This window comes from Piliocolobus tephrosceles, chromosome X, assembly GCF_002776525.5.
Source record: "Piliocolobus tephrosceles isolate RC106 chromosome X, ASM277652v3, whole genome shotgun sequence".
In the NCBI taxonomy this organism is placed as follows: Eukaryota; Metazoa; Chordata; class Mammalia; order Primates; family Cercopithecidae; genus Piliocolobus; species Piliocolobus tephrosceles.
The window spans coordinates 3,128,007-3,142,703 of record NC_045455.1 but is presented as its reverse complement, the minus strand read 5'-3'; the positions used below and the strand labels follow the sequence as shown (position 1 = coordinate 3,142,703).

The 14,697-nt window shown below is 44.8% G+C and overlaps 1 pseudogene across 1 annotated transcript; it reads right to left on the bottom strand.

The window, feature by feature from the left end:
- Positions 1 to 13,743: 13,743 nt before the first annotated feature.
- LOC111546360 lies at positions 13,744 to 14,675 on the bottom strand (annotated as a pseudogene). The gene has a single exon (XR_002732760.1). The product of XR_002732760.1 is annotated as a putative uncharacterized protein encoded by LINC00346 (transcript).
- Positions 14,676 to 14,697: the final 22 nt, after the last annotated feature.

The following is a 14,697-nucleotide window of genomic DNA, read 5'->3' as shown; positions in this document are numbered from 1 at the left end:
CAGGGGGAAGAGATCGAATGGTGAAGAAATTGAGCCTGTGAAACCTAAGCAACCATTGAAAAGGCAGATGACATTTAGCCTATATTGGGGGAACGCTACAGCATATCCTGACCTTTCCTGTACTTGTCTTTATGAAAATGGAACTGCATAAATTATTTTGTGTTAAGCTTCTTTTGCTTAACCTTACGCTTATAAGATCATATCTATTACTTCGTATAGTTGGACTTCTTCCATTTTTCTTAAAAGATAACTCCATTATACTTCTGTATTCCATTGTATGCACATGCTACAATTTCTCTATTCATTTTACTTTTGACGGACATTGGGGCTATTTCCAGTTTTAGGGTGTTGGGACTAATGGAACTATGAACATTCTTGGATATGTCTACTGTTGCAGATCTGCATATTTCTCTGTTACATAAATGCTTAGGAGGAGAATTACTAGGTCACAGAGAAGTGTATGTTAAATGTTAGGAAATAATGTTTAACTGTTTCCCAAAATGGCTTTACAACTTACACTCTGACCAAGGGTGTGTTAGAGTTCCACTGCTATATCCTTATCAGCATTTGATAATGTCAGTGTTTTTAATTTTAGCTGCTCTGGTGGGTGTAAAGTGATACCTCAGTGTGGTTTAATTTGCATTTCTCTCACTACTTAGTGATGAAATGGGTCATCCATCAGTATGATTATTGGCCAACTGGATACTTCTATTTATTTGTTCTTTTTTTGTGAAGTGCCTGTTCAAGCCTCTTATATATTTTATTATGGATTGTTTGTCTTTTTCTAATTGACATAAGATATTGTAATACAAACTCGTGATGCAATCTTCTCGTCAGTTACATACGTTTCTTCCATTTCCTAGCTTGCCCTTCTATTCTCTTAATATTGCATTTTGATGACTAAAAGCTCTTATTTTTTAAAAATTCATGTAAAACAATTTTACGAAAATTTCAAACACCATTTATCAGTATTTCAGTACATATCATGGAAAGATAAGGACTCCTAAAATACAGATCAATATTAACAATACTTTATTAATATCATTAAGTATCTAGGGTTCAAATTTCCCCACTTGTCTCACAAATGCTTTGATTTTAGTTTGTTTGAAGTGAGGTCCAGAAAAGCTCCCTGCATTGCCATTGGCTGACACATCTCCTAAGGCTCTTTTAATATCAATTCACCTCTATATTTTACTCATTTTCCTCAGCAATTTATTTGCTGAAGGAACTAGGTCGCTTGTTCCGTAAGTTACTCCAAATTGGATCTGTGCTGTCCAAGAGCAAGTATTTCCATCGACCCAGGGCCAAGCTCAAGCCCTGGACTCACACGCAGGCAGTCAGGGGACTGTCTGGTTGAGGCAGCAGAGACTCCAGTGGTGGGGCCTCCGTATACCCTGCCCGCATGCTGCTCGTGCTGAGCCCAGAGAATCCGCTTCTTCTCACTACATGCTTTAAATGGGTGTGAGAAAGCGAGGGGTTCATTTGTCTTCATTTGCTCTGGGACTCTGTGTTCTGTGGCCTCTGGGATCACCTATGTGAGAGTGACCTTGAGACCATGCTTGCATCAAGATCATTCCCCACACAACCGCCTGTAAAAATCCTTTGATATTTATTTCCATTGCAACTTCAGCTACCTGAGCATCATTTTAGGGAGAATTAACTCCTTTGTGACATCATCTTTTCAATTCAGTATCTCCTCCATTTATTTAGTATTTCTTTATTTCTCACAGTAATGCTGTTTCTGCACAGAACCATTGCATACCTTATGTTAAATATATTTGACAGTCGATTTTTTAAAACTGGCATTCCTGATTCAGCTGAGGTTTCTGTGTGTTACTGGTGTATAGAAATACAACTTAAACAAACAAACAAAAAAAAAACATTGACCCTATCGCCGGGCTTTGTGGCGTACGTCTGTAGTCCCAGCTACTCCAGAGGCTGAGGTAGGAGAATTGCTTGAGCCCAGGAGGTCAAGACTGCAGTGAGCTCTGATCATGCCATGGCACTCCAGCCTTGGTGACAGAATGAGGCCCTATATAAAAAAAAATGTTGACTCTGCACCCATAAACGATTTAAACTCACTTATTAATTCTAATTATATTTGAAGGCCTTTAAGCTTTCTACATACAAATTCGTATCATCCACTAATAGAATTGTTTTATTGTTTTCCTGCCCAATCTTTTTTATATTTCCTCACCTTATTGCACCAGGAAAAACCTTCAGCAACAGGTGGACATATTTGGGTAAGTGGGCATTCTTGTTTGCTCCTAATCTCAGAACACTATCAGCATTTAGTATTTTCCATGTGATGCTTGCTGTAAGGTTTTTGTAGTTTCCCTTAATTTGGATAAGAAAGTTTCATATTTTTATGTTACAAATGTGTATGTATTAAACACTTTTCTGCGCGGATTAAGATAATCAGATGATTTTTCTTTTTTCTTTCTTGTTAAGGTGATGAATTATACTGGTTAATTTCCCAACGTTAACCCATCTTGTATTCCTGGAATGAACCTGACGTGCTCGTGGTTTACATCTAGGCTCATGGGTAGTTAGTGGTGTGGTTTGGATGTTTGTCCTGCCGAATCTCAGGTTGAGATGTAATCCCCTGTGTTGGAGGTGGGGCTCGGTGGGAGGTGACTGGATCACAGGGTGGATTTCTCATGAGTAGTTTAGCATCATCCCCTTGGTGCACCCTTAAGATGGTGAATCAGTTCTCCCGAGATCTGCTTGTTTAAAGTGTGCGGCACCTTCCGTCTCCCTCTCTTTCTCGCTCCTGTTCTCAATGAGTGATGTGCCTGCTGCCGCTTCACCTTCCGCCATGAGTGAAAGCGCCCTGAGGCCTCCCAGAAGCGGAGCAGATGCTGGAGCCAAGCTTCCTTACAGCCGGCAGGACCAGGAGCCAGTTAAACCTCTTTTCTCTGTAAACTACCCAGTCTTAGGTATTTCTGTTTTTTGTTTTTGTTTTTTGTTTTTGAGACCGAGTCTCGCTCTGTTGCCCGGGGCTGGAGTGCAGTGGCCGGATCTCAGCTCACTGCAAGCTCCGCCTCCCGGGTTCCCGCCATTCTCCTGCCTCAGCCTCCCGGGTAGCTGGGACCACAGGCGCCGCCACCTCGCCCAGCTAGTTTTTTGTGTTTTTAGTAGAGACGGGGTTTCACCGTGTTAGCCAGGATGGTCTCGATCTCCTGACCTCGTGATCCGCCGGCCTCAGCCTCCCAAAGTGCTGGGATTACAGGCGTGAGCCACTGTGCCTGGCGGTATTTCTTTACAGTGATACAAAACCGGCTTAACAGTTGGCTTGCTGTTTTCCTTTCCTGGAATGTCACGTTTTGGCATCGATGCTGTTTTGGTTTCATAAAATAAATATGGAGTGCTCCTTCTTATTCTCTGTAAGAATTTGTGTTTGCCATTTTATTGTGAGATGTTTATAAGAATTTACTGGTGAATTCAATTGGGATTAAAGATTTCTTTGTGGGAAGGTGCACCTTCGGACAATAAATTTAGAATTAGGACTATACAGATTTCTTTCTTGTGTATATTTTGAAAACTTATACTTCTTAAAGGAATTTGTCTATTTTATCTAAAATTTCAAGTTTGTTGATTAAAAATATATTTACAATATCTTCTTATCGTTTTAGTAAGATTCAGTATGAAAAAAGATTCAGTATGACCTTTTACAGTCTTGAAATTTTTATATCTTCCCTCTTTTCATTGATCAGGCTCACCAATGGATGTTTAAATTTTTAGTTATTTCAAAGAGCCAAGTAAATGGTTTCATTGATCTTCTCTATTATACATTTATTTCCTATTTCATTAATTTCTTCTATTTTTATTTTCTAACTTCTTAAAATGCATACTCAGTTTATTTTGGCTTTTTTCCTCCATAATATATGTTTCTACCTTCATACTTCTCTTCATGCAAGACTTTATAAGCTAAAAGCTACTGAAATGTAGTACTTTTATTTTAGTTCAAAATACTTTAAAATTTCCACCATGTTATCGTCTGTGGCGCATGGGTTATTTAGATGTATATATCTTAACACACATGAGGATTTTTCAAGTGTCTTTTTATTACTTATTTCTAGTTTAATTCATTGTGGTGAGAGAAAATATCCATGTCCTTCAACTCGAATCATCTTTTTTTTTCTTTTTTTTTTTTTTTGAGACGGAGTCTCGCTCTGTCGCCCGGGCTGGAGTGCAGTGGCCGGATCTCAGCTCACTGCAAGCTCCGCCTCCCGGGTTCCCGCCATTCTCCTGCCTCAGCCTCCCGAGTAGCTGGGACTACAGGCGCCCGCCACCTCGCCCGGCTAGTTTTTTTTTTTTTTTTTGTATTTTTAGTAGAGATGGGGTTTCACCGTGTTAGCCAGGATGGTCTCGATCTCCTGATCTCGTGATCCACCCGTCTCGGCCTCCCAAAGTGCTGGGATTACAGGCTTGAGCCACCGCGCCCGGCATCGAATCATCTTTTATAGTGGGCATCCTCATGGGTGTGAGATGGTGTCTCACTGTGGTTTTGATTTGCATTTCCCTGGTGATTAGTGATGTTGAGCATCTTTTCATGTGCTTATTGGCCATTTGTAGATCTTCCTTGAAGCAATGTCTATTTAAGTTCTTTGCCCATTTTTAAATGTTTTGTTGTTGTTGTTGTTGAGTTGTGGGAGTTCTTTACATATTCTGGATATCAACCCTTTATCAGGTATCTGATTCACACATATTTTCTTGCATCCCATGAGTTGCCTTTGATGGCTGTGTCCCTTGTTGCACAGGTTTAAATTTTGATGTGGTCAATTTTATCTCTTATTTCCTCTGTTGCCTGTGCTTTCAGTGTCATATTCAATAAATTACTGCCAACTGCAATGTCTTGAAGTTGTTGAAGTGTGTTTTCTTCTAAGAGTTTTATAGTTCTAGTGTTATATTTAGTAAGACCTAATCTTACAAAATAACATTTAATAAGAGCTAAACTATAATTAAATGTATCCATATATGGTAATTAATATTAAGTACTATTTATATGTGGTGGAAGATAAAGGTCCAACTTCATTCTTTTGCACGTGAATGTCCAATTTTCTCAGCATTACTTGATGGCAAGACAGTCTTTTCCCTCATTGAATGATCTTGGCACCCTTGTTGAAAATCATGTGTCCATATATGCAAGGGTTTATTTCTTGGCTGTGTATTTTATTCCATTTGTCTATAGGTATATCTTTATGCCAATACCATATTTTGAAAATTACTTTAGCTTTGTAATATGTTTTGAAGTCCAAAAGTGTGAGGCCTCTAACTTTGTTCTTCTTCAAGATTGTTTTGGCAATTCAGTGTCCCTTGAGCTTTCATATGAATTTTAGGATGGATTTTTCTATGTCTGCAAAAATGCCATTGGGATTTGATAGGCTTTGTGATTCATTTTTAAAGTATTCTCTATATGTGGAAGGACATTAGCCCTTGGTCTATCTTGTGACATTCATTTTTTTATTCCATGTGGAATATACCTTGGAGCATGGTGTGAGGTAGTGATTTAAAACTTACTTCCCCCAATGCTAAGTCGTGATATTTAATCCATTCTCTACTGATTTCTGATAACACTATATATAAATTTCCCCTTTTCACTTGTCAGCTTCTGGTTTATCCATTTTGATCTGGCTTTACACATTTTTCTTCTCCAAACAATCTGAAGTTCCTGCCCTATCATGCCCCAAAACTTTGGGGTGTGATTCTGAGAAACAAGGACATACTCCTCCACGGTCACCCCCGGCCACCAAGCATGACAGCTGCGCTGACCACCACCCCACCCACCCTCAGGCTTTACTCATGTGTCTCCAGGTGTCATACAAATGTCCTCTATTGCGGGATCTGGCCAGGATCCCGCAATGCAACGGGGCTCTTTCTTTGTTCCCAGGCGGATTGACAAGTCGAGAAATAATAGACACACACAAGATAGTGAAAGCTGGGCCCGGGGGTCACCGTCTTCTGGTCCCACAATGCCACCAATGCACTGGATATACTAGCATTTATTATTTAGTTTAGTGAGGGTGAGGGTGGGGGTAGGTTAGTGAGGGATTCAGGGTCCTTTGATTATGAGGTGAGATGGTCAGTGGGGATGAAGTAATTCTTTAACATCTGTATGCAGAAGTACAATATACAGAGATAAGAATTTACAGTACAGTGTGTGCATCAGTAATTTCTAACAGAGCCTTAAAACAGAAATACAGTCTTTCCTTAACCTATGATTAGCAAGATATTAATCAGCAGTAACAGTTGCAGCAAAAGCTGGTCACAAACAATCCATAGAAACAGGAGGTGAAGCTGGACAGCCGATTAGACCAGAAATTCTCAGAAGGTAGTATGCCTTAACCCTAAAGAGGCCTAGAAGAGCCATGGCAAGATAAGGGCGTTTATAGCCCTATCTTATCCATATGGACAGGCACCCCTCATGTGTCCATTTATAGGCTCTCCACAAGGGTCGCATGCCATTCCCAGAGCTATGAACATCTGCTTTTCTGGGATAGGAATCTTGGTGATGTGAAACCTCCCTGACTGCATGTCCATTCATAGGCTCTCTGCAGGGGGAAGCATATCTCGCGCTGTTAGCTCATTCCGGCAGCCCAACCTGGCATTGTCTTTACACAGTCCTGCATGCAATTTTGTATTTACAATAATCAGTAGCATTTCATCTTTTATTCTGTAGCAATAGTTTCAGAGGGTCTCCCTACATCTCCCCCTTTTCTCTGATTTAAATGAACCATAGCAATCATAGCTTGGCACTCATCATGATTGAAGAATATTTTTTCCAATTTTACATATGAACAATAAACCAGTAGCACAAATTATACTGACAACAAAATTAACGATAGTGGATCCTCCCAAAGATTTTATTCATTGAATGGGGTTGATATTAGATAACCACTGCAGTGAAGAATCTGGTTCACTGTAAAGGTCATTATTGCAGCCATAAAAAAGAACGAGATCATGTCTTTTGTGGGAACATGGATGGAGCTGGAGGCCATTATCCTTGGGAAACGAACGCAGGAACAGAAAACTAAATACCACATATTCTCACTTATAAGTGGGTGCTAAATGATGAGAACTCATGAACACAACGAAGGGAAGAACAGGCACTGAGGTCTAGTTGAGGGAGGAGGGTGGGGGGAGGGAGAGAAGCAGAAAAGAGAACTATTGGGTACTGTGCTGAATACCTGGGTGATGAAATAATATGTACAACAAACCCCTGTGATATGAGTTTACCTAGATAACAAACCTGCACGTGTACCCCTGAACCTAAAATAAAAGTTAATAAAAATAAAAATGAACGAACGAACCTGGTTCAGAGGGCAGGGAGCACCATGGTTAGGTCTCTTCGGTCTCCTGCTGCTGGGACGCTGCCCAGGCACTTTTAACCTTTCCAACCCTGGCACAGGCTCCCAGTTCCTGGGTCAAGGTCGCAACTTGAGTTTCTCTGGTGTTTGCTCTGAGTCAGGGTCAAGGTCTGTGCCTCCAGAAGGAATGTTCTGGAAGGCACATATGCGTATGCACCATCGTGTGTGTGAATGTTTGTGTCTGCACATTTACATTCATTATTGGGCCTATTTTTATGTATTGGGAATCCTGAGCTCATGCCCATGCCTGCAGATCCAGTCTAACCCCGCAGGCCCGCTCCCATTTCCTGCTGTGACCTGAGTCCACCCTTCACACACGCAGGCCTGGTGGGCAGCATCTCCTCTCCAAGTGGCCATAGCAGCGGCGGTATCACATACCTGGCTTTTTTGTTTAATGTGGAGTACTCCGTGATAGGAAGATAAAATACTTTGGACAGAATGAATATTTTTCAGTTCATCTTTGATAGAAAGCATTGGGATCAAATAATGCTGTGGACAATGCTTGTCAGAACCTCCCTCCTGCTTTTGACACCGGGCAGTGCTGTGGCCAGAGCCCCCTTGTTCAGTGGGGGCCTACGATGTCTGTGCCTGCCCTTCCTTCTGCTGCAACCCCTGTGGGGTGAGTGGTCCTCAGCTCCCAGACTGTTTCTCCCAGGCATAAAGTCAGGTAGAAATTTAGCATTTTCAGAGTTACATTACAGGGTAATTCAGGTGCTCTATTTACACATTAAAACAGAAACAAATAATATTTATTTGCAAACCAAATCACTCAGTGTAGGGAGCCTGTGTTGAGTTAACTGGGTCAGCCCTGACCTGCCCTGCTGCTGAGCTGTTCCCGGCATACACTGCTGTTGTCACTGGGCTGCCACTGCTGCCTCCCACCCCACACACTCACACCCTATTGTCTTTTCTGGTTGGGAAGGATTGTGAGTGTCAAATACACTTTCTATATAAGCTGACACTTTTAAAGAAAATTTCAGAAGGAATACAGGAATCCATGCTCATGGTAAAACTGCCAACAACATATAAGCTGATTTTTTATTTTAGTTATTTTTTTTTTTTTTTTTTTTTGAGACAGAGTCTCGCTCTGTCACCCAGGCTGGAGTGCTATGGCCAGATCTCAGCTCACTGCAAGCTCCGCCTCCCGGGTTCCTGCCATTCTCCTGCCTCAGCCTCCCGGGTAGCTGGGACTACAGGCGCCGCCACCTCGCCCGGCTAGTTTTTTGTATTTTTTAGTAGAGACGGGGTTTCACCGTATTAGCCAGGATGGTCTCGATCTCCTGACCTCGTGATCCGCCCGCCTCGGCCTCCCAAAGTGCTGGGATTACAGGCTTGAGCACCGCGCCCGGCCATATAAGCTGATTGTATTAGTCTGCTCTCACACTGCTATAAAGACACTACCTGAGACCGGGTAATTTATAAATAAAAGAGGTTTAATTGACTCATGGTTCCGCATGGCTGGGGAGGCCTCAAGGAACTTACAATTATGGCAGAAGGGGAAGAGGCATGTCTTATAGGGCGTCAGGAGAGAGAGAGCAAAAAAGAGCAGGAAAAATGCCTTATAAAACCATCAGATCTTGTGAGAACTCATTACTATGTGAACAGTATGGGGGAACCACCCCCATGATCCAATCGCCTCCCACCAGGTCCCTCCCTCGACATGTGGGGATTATGGGGATTACAATTCAATATGAGATTTGGGTGGAAAAACAGCCAAACCATTATCATTCTGCCCATGGCCCCTCCCCAATCTCATATCTTCACATTTCAAAACACAGTAATGCCCTTCCAACCGTCCTCCAAAGTCTTAACTCAAAAGTCCAAGTCCAAAGTCTCATCTGAGACAAGGCAAGTCCCTTCCACCTATGAGCCTGTAAAATCAAAACCAAGTTAGTTACTTCCAAGATACAGTGGGGGTACAGGCATTGGGTAAATTATTCCATTTCAAATGGAGAAAGTGGCCAAAACAAAGGGGCTACCGGCCCCTTGTAAGTCCAAAATCCAGTGAGGCAATCATTAAATCTTAAAGCTCCAAAATGATCTCCTTTGACTCCGTGTCTCACATTCAGGTCACAGTTATGAAAAGGGTGGGTTCCCATGGTCTTGGGCAGCTCTGCTTCTGTGGCTTTGTAAGGTACAGCCCCCCTCCTGGCTGCTTTCATGGACTGGCGTTGAGTGTCTGCAGCTTTTCCAAGCCACAGTGCAGGCTGTCAGTGGGTATACCATTCTGGGGTCTGGAGGATGGTGGCCCTCTTCTTACAGCTCCACTAGGCAGTGACCCAGTGGGTACTCTGCTATGGGAGCTCTAGCCCCACATTTCCCTTCCTCACCACCCTAACAGGTTCTCCATGAAGGTTCTACCCCTGCAGCAAACTTTTGCCTAGACATCCAGCTGTTTCCATACTTCTTCTGAAATCTAGGCAGAGGTTCCCAAACCTCAATTCTTGAATTCTGTACAGGCTTGGGGCTTGCACCTGCTGAAGCAACAGCTTGAGCTGTGTGTGACCCCTTTTAGCCACTACTGGAGTTGGAGTGGCAGCAGCTGGGACAGGAAAGTGTCAAGTCCAGAGGCTGCACAGAGCCGTGGGGCCCTAGATTCGGCCCATGAAACCATTTTTCCTTCCTAGGCCTCCATTCCTGTGATAAGAGAGGCTGCTGCAAAGTCCTCTGACATACCCTGGAGACACTTTCCCCATTGTCTTGGTATTAACACTTGGCTCCTCATTACTTATGCAAATATCTGCAGCCAGCTTGGATTTCTCCCCAGAAAATGGGTTTTCTTTTCTATCATATTGTCAGGCTGCAAATTTTCCAAACGTTAATGCTCTGCTTCTTTGTAAACGTATGTTCCAATTTCAGGTCATCTCTCTCACATTGAAAGTTCCACAGATCTTAAGGCAGGGGCAAAATGCCACCAGTCTCTGCCTCTGCTAAAGCGTAGCAAGAGAGAACTTTACTCCTGTTCCCAAGAAGTTCCTCATCTCCATCTGAGACCACTGCAGCCTGGACTTCATCGTCCACATCACTATCAGCATTTTGGTCAAAACCATTCAACAAGTCTCTAGGATGTTCCAAACTTCCCCACATTTTCTTGTCTTTTTCCTGAGCCCTCCAAATTGTTCCAGTCTTTGTCTATTATCCAGTTCCAAAGTTGCTTCCACATTTCGGGTATCTTTATAGCGGTACTCTACTCTCTGCAGTACCAATTTACTGTATTAGTTCATTCTCACACTGCTTTAAGACAGAGCAATCTATAAAGGAAAGAGATGTAATTGATTCACAGTTCTGTATGACTGGGGAGGCCTCAGGAAACTTACAATCATGGTGGGAAGGGAAAAGGCACATCTTACATAGTGGCAGGCAAGAGAGAGCGTGCAAGAGCAGGGGAAGCTGCCTTATAAAATCATCGGATCTCATGAGAACTCAGTATCATGAGGACAGCATGGGGGGAACCACCCCCAGGATCCAATCACCTCCCACGGGGCCCCTCCCTCGACACGTGGGGATTATGAGGATTACAATTCAAGATGAGATTTGGGTGGGGACACAGCCACACCATATCACTGGTGGACAAACACCTTGTAAGGGCATCAGCTCATTTAATCCTCACCACCATCTTATGAAGGAGGAGTGGGCATTGTCACAGACCCTGCCTCAGAGAGGTGGAAATGAAGGCACAGAGAGGTTTAGGTATTTTGCCCAAATGTACAGCACTAAGTAGGAGCAGGATTTGAACCCAGGCAGTCTAGCACCAGGCGAAAACCCTTCTTCACTCTCTCCCCATGCAGAGTTAAACCCTCCTGGTGTGGGGTGACAGACGCATTACAGATAGATGCACTCATGTCGCTGTGTAAATGCACAGCTTGGGGCTTGTTCTTTTTCTCCTTTGAAAACACAGATAGAGCCATCTTATCCTGCTGATGCTTGGAGATGCCTCTCCATTTCTCACCCACCCACAGTATCCCACAGCCCCACAGTTCCACCACTAGACCATTTCCCACGGATGGCATTTAAGTTGCTTCCCATGTTTTGTCATAACAATGTTCAACCCTCGTCATCCTTCGTATATTTTGTGTGCACTCGTGAATGTTTCTATGAGAATCTCCCCTGGAAGTGGATGCTGGGTGAAAGTTTGAATGTCGTCACTGGGGGTAGATGTTAACCTACTGTTCTCGAGGTGGCACCACTTTCCAGCCCAACCTGGCCTGGGACTGTCCACTTCCCACACCTCCCCATGCTGCAGGCTGCCAACTCCTAAGCTCGCATCTTAATATGTTCAGTTTTCAACAAATTCAGACGTGCAACCAGAAACCAAGAGGAGGTTCCCCGCAGTCCCACTTTTCAGAGGCATCTCACGGTCATTCCTCCTCTTTACCACCAGCGTGGTTTGCTTTCATCTCTAGTTCTTGATCTAGTTCTTGACAGGTATTACCTCTCAGCCTTGATGATCAAAGGTGGGGATCTGGCTCACCCGTGCTGGTGCTGCTGGAGGGAGGCAGTCGTGGCATTGGGTTTTGCTCTTCCAGGAGGCACTTGTGGCAGTGAGTGCCCTTGTGTTTCCCCAGCGTTCCTCTCTGCTTCCATGGCAGAAGATCCCAGTGTCTTTGTCTCTCCCGAGTTCCCGGAGCTCTGGAAGCCACAGGCTGGGAGGACTGGAGGTGCACGGTGGGGTGTGGCAGAGATGCGGGGCCGCGGATCTGATGACACTGCAGCTTTCAGACTTGTTTTATGAGAGAGAACAAGAGAGAAACAACTTCCATTTCATGCCCTGTGGTTTGGGGATTTTCTGTGATGTGCACCCTAATTTAACCCCAAATAAAGTAATGTCATTACGACTGCCTCTGTGGTTCTGTCTTCTGCACTCACTCCATGAGGGTACCCTGACTCTCCTCCGTTCCTCCTCTCGGCCACCACCAGGTGCTGTCACCACCACACTCCCCTCACCTGGTACTGGGTGACAGGCCACCCTTTTCTACAGAGACAACTGAGTTCTGTGCTTTGTCCATAGCTGAGTTCCAAAGAAACTCTAAGCTACAAGTGCATTACTACAACTGTGTGAACACTGGTTTCCTACCAAAGTCTGCAGAGGTGGAGCCCACAGCCGCCCCAGACAGGCAGGAAGCTCTGCCTCCTTCCCTGCATGCCCCACCCAGCTCACGAGGATTTAGTTGGACATTCTGGGTACCACTGTGCGCACCCAACGCACCGTTAACACACTCAAGTATTTAGACCACAGGTGGTACTTGTGTCTTTACTCAAACTGTTGCTGTTATAGATGTTGGGGGACAGTGGGGGCAGTGTTTGGCTAAAGAGTGACCATCATCTCAGTCTGACAGAGACTATGCTAGTGTTAGCATTAAAAGTCCCATGTCCATACAACCCCCTCAGTAGGCTGGGCATGGTGGTTCATGCCTGTAATCACAGCACTTTGGGAGGCTGAGGCAGGTGGATCATCTGAGGTCAGGAGTTCGAGACCAGCCTGGCCAACATGGTGAAACCCCGTCTCTACTAAATATCGAAAAATTAGCCAGCATGGTGGTGGGTGCCTGTAATCCCTGCTACTCAGGGAGGCTGAGACAGGAGAATTGCTTGAACCCGGAAGGTGGAGGTTGTAGTGAGCCAAAATCGCACCATTGCACTCCAGCTTGGGTAACAGAGAGAGAGGCTCTGTCTCAAAACAAACAAACAAACAAACCCTCAGTCCCAAGCAAATTGGGACAGTTGGTGACCCTGGTGAAGCACGTGCTGTAAGATTCTTCCCTAGACGATGAGTGGGTAAGAATTGTTCTGCGTCTCTACCTATTCAGAGTCCTCATTCTTTTTCCTTTTCATGTCAAAGCTAGTTTGATTCCTAGTAGGATTCTAGATTAAACGACAGTTTCTTCTCAGACCTCTGGAATAGGTCCCATTGGCAGGCCACCCACATTCTTCTGAAAGCATTCTTGACTGTCCACCTGCATCAGTCCACAGGACGGAGCCACACAGCCAGGACGGAGCCGCACACCTGCTCTCTTCCACCTTAGGTCAATTCCATGCCCATCTGGGGTGCACTCTGCAAATGCCAGCAACTTGTAAGGTGCAATAGGTCCTTACTTGATGTCGTCAGTAGGTTCTTGGAAAGTGCAGCCTTCAATGAAGAGACATGTAACAAAATCCATTTTTTCTCCTTAGGATGAAATGATGTTGAAGTAAAGAATGTTATTTGAGCACCTGCTGTCTGCCCTTTTGTTGAAAGTTGCCGTTTCCAAGAACCTAATGACGACCTTAAGTGAGGAATTAGTGTGCTCACAAAAATTTTTTAGAAGTTTTACGTTTACAGGAAAATGGTGAGGATAATGCAGAGTTCTCCTGTAACAGAAAGTTCTACTATTATTCACGTCTTACATGAGATGGGCATATCCTGTCCCTGTGTTTGAAGACTGAACAAGCCCACTCCCGCGGTGCACAGCTGGGGCGTGCCCCTCTGTGGAGGGTTGACCTAGCCCTCTCGCCCAGTGACGTCCTTACGCTTTGTGTCACTTGAACCACAAAATCTGAGTGAAAACAAAAGTCCATGAGCGTCCAGGGCGGCCACCAGACGTGTGCAAGTAAGTCTCATGAAACAGAAGCTTCCCTGGATGGGGACAAAACACACTTCCTTCTGCTTGTCGCCATCCCTGGCTCCTTCCACTCAGTCCGTCTCCATGACGTGTTCCTCTGCTTCTCTTCCTCTGAATAAAAAGGAAACATGCCTCGTAAAGACAGCAGTGCTGGGCTGCAGCCGCCTCTCCCCATCGGCACTGATGGCGTGGGGCCTCTTGGCCAGCCCTTCTCTCTCCGCACCAGTGTTTTCCTTTCTTCTAGAACCTCCTCTTGGCTGAGGCCTCATGGGGAAAATAGAGGCCCTGGGCCCCAGGGAAATGCCAGCACCCCGGGCCGGAGAGTAGCCGAGCTCCAGACTGAGTCATCGCTCCGTGGGTCACAAAAGCTGGTTCGTGCACAGCAGCCGCCCTGGGCCCCGGCAGACACGACAGAATGGGTTTCCTCACACAATTGCGCTTGGCAGATGTCGCCTAAAAGACAGGAACGCCAAAATTCCAACAGAACGACCAGGGGGTGGCTCTGTCCTGGCAGGCTGAAGGCTCTAAGGGACACCATGTTTCCGGAAGGTCAGCATCAAACGCTGGTGAGCACCCACTCCTCACCTCTGTGACAGGCGTATGTGTTGGCTCCACCAGGGTGAAGAAGCCACACGAGCTGCTTTAACAGAAGAAATTCATGTAAAGAACAGCTCTCGGGGCGTGGGGCTGTTAACCAGGAGGGTGTGCAGTGTGGGGCTGTTAACCAG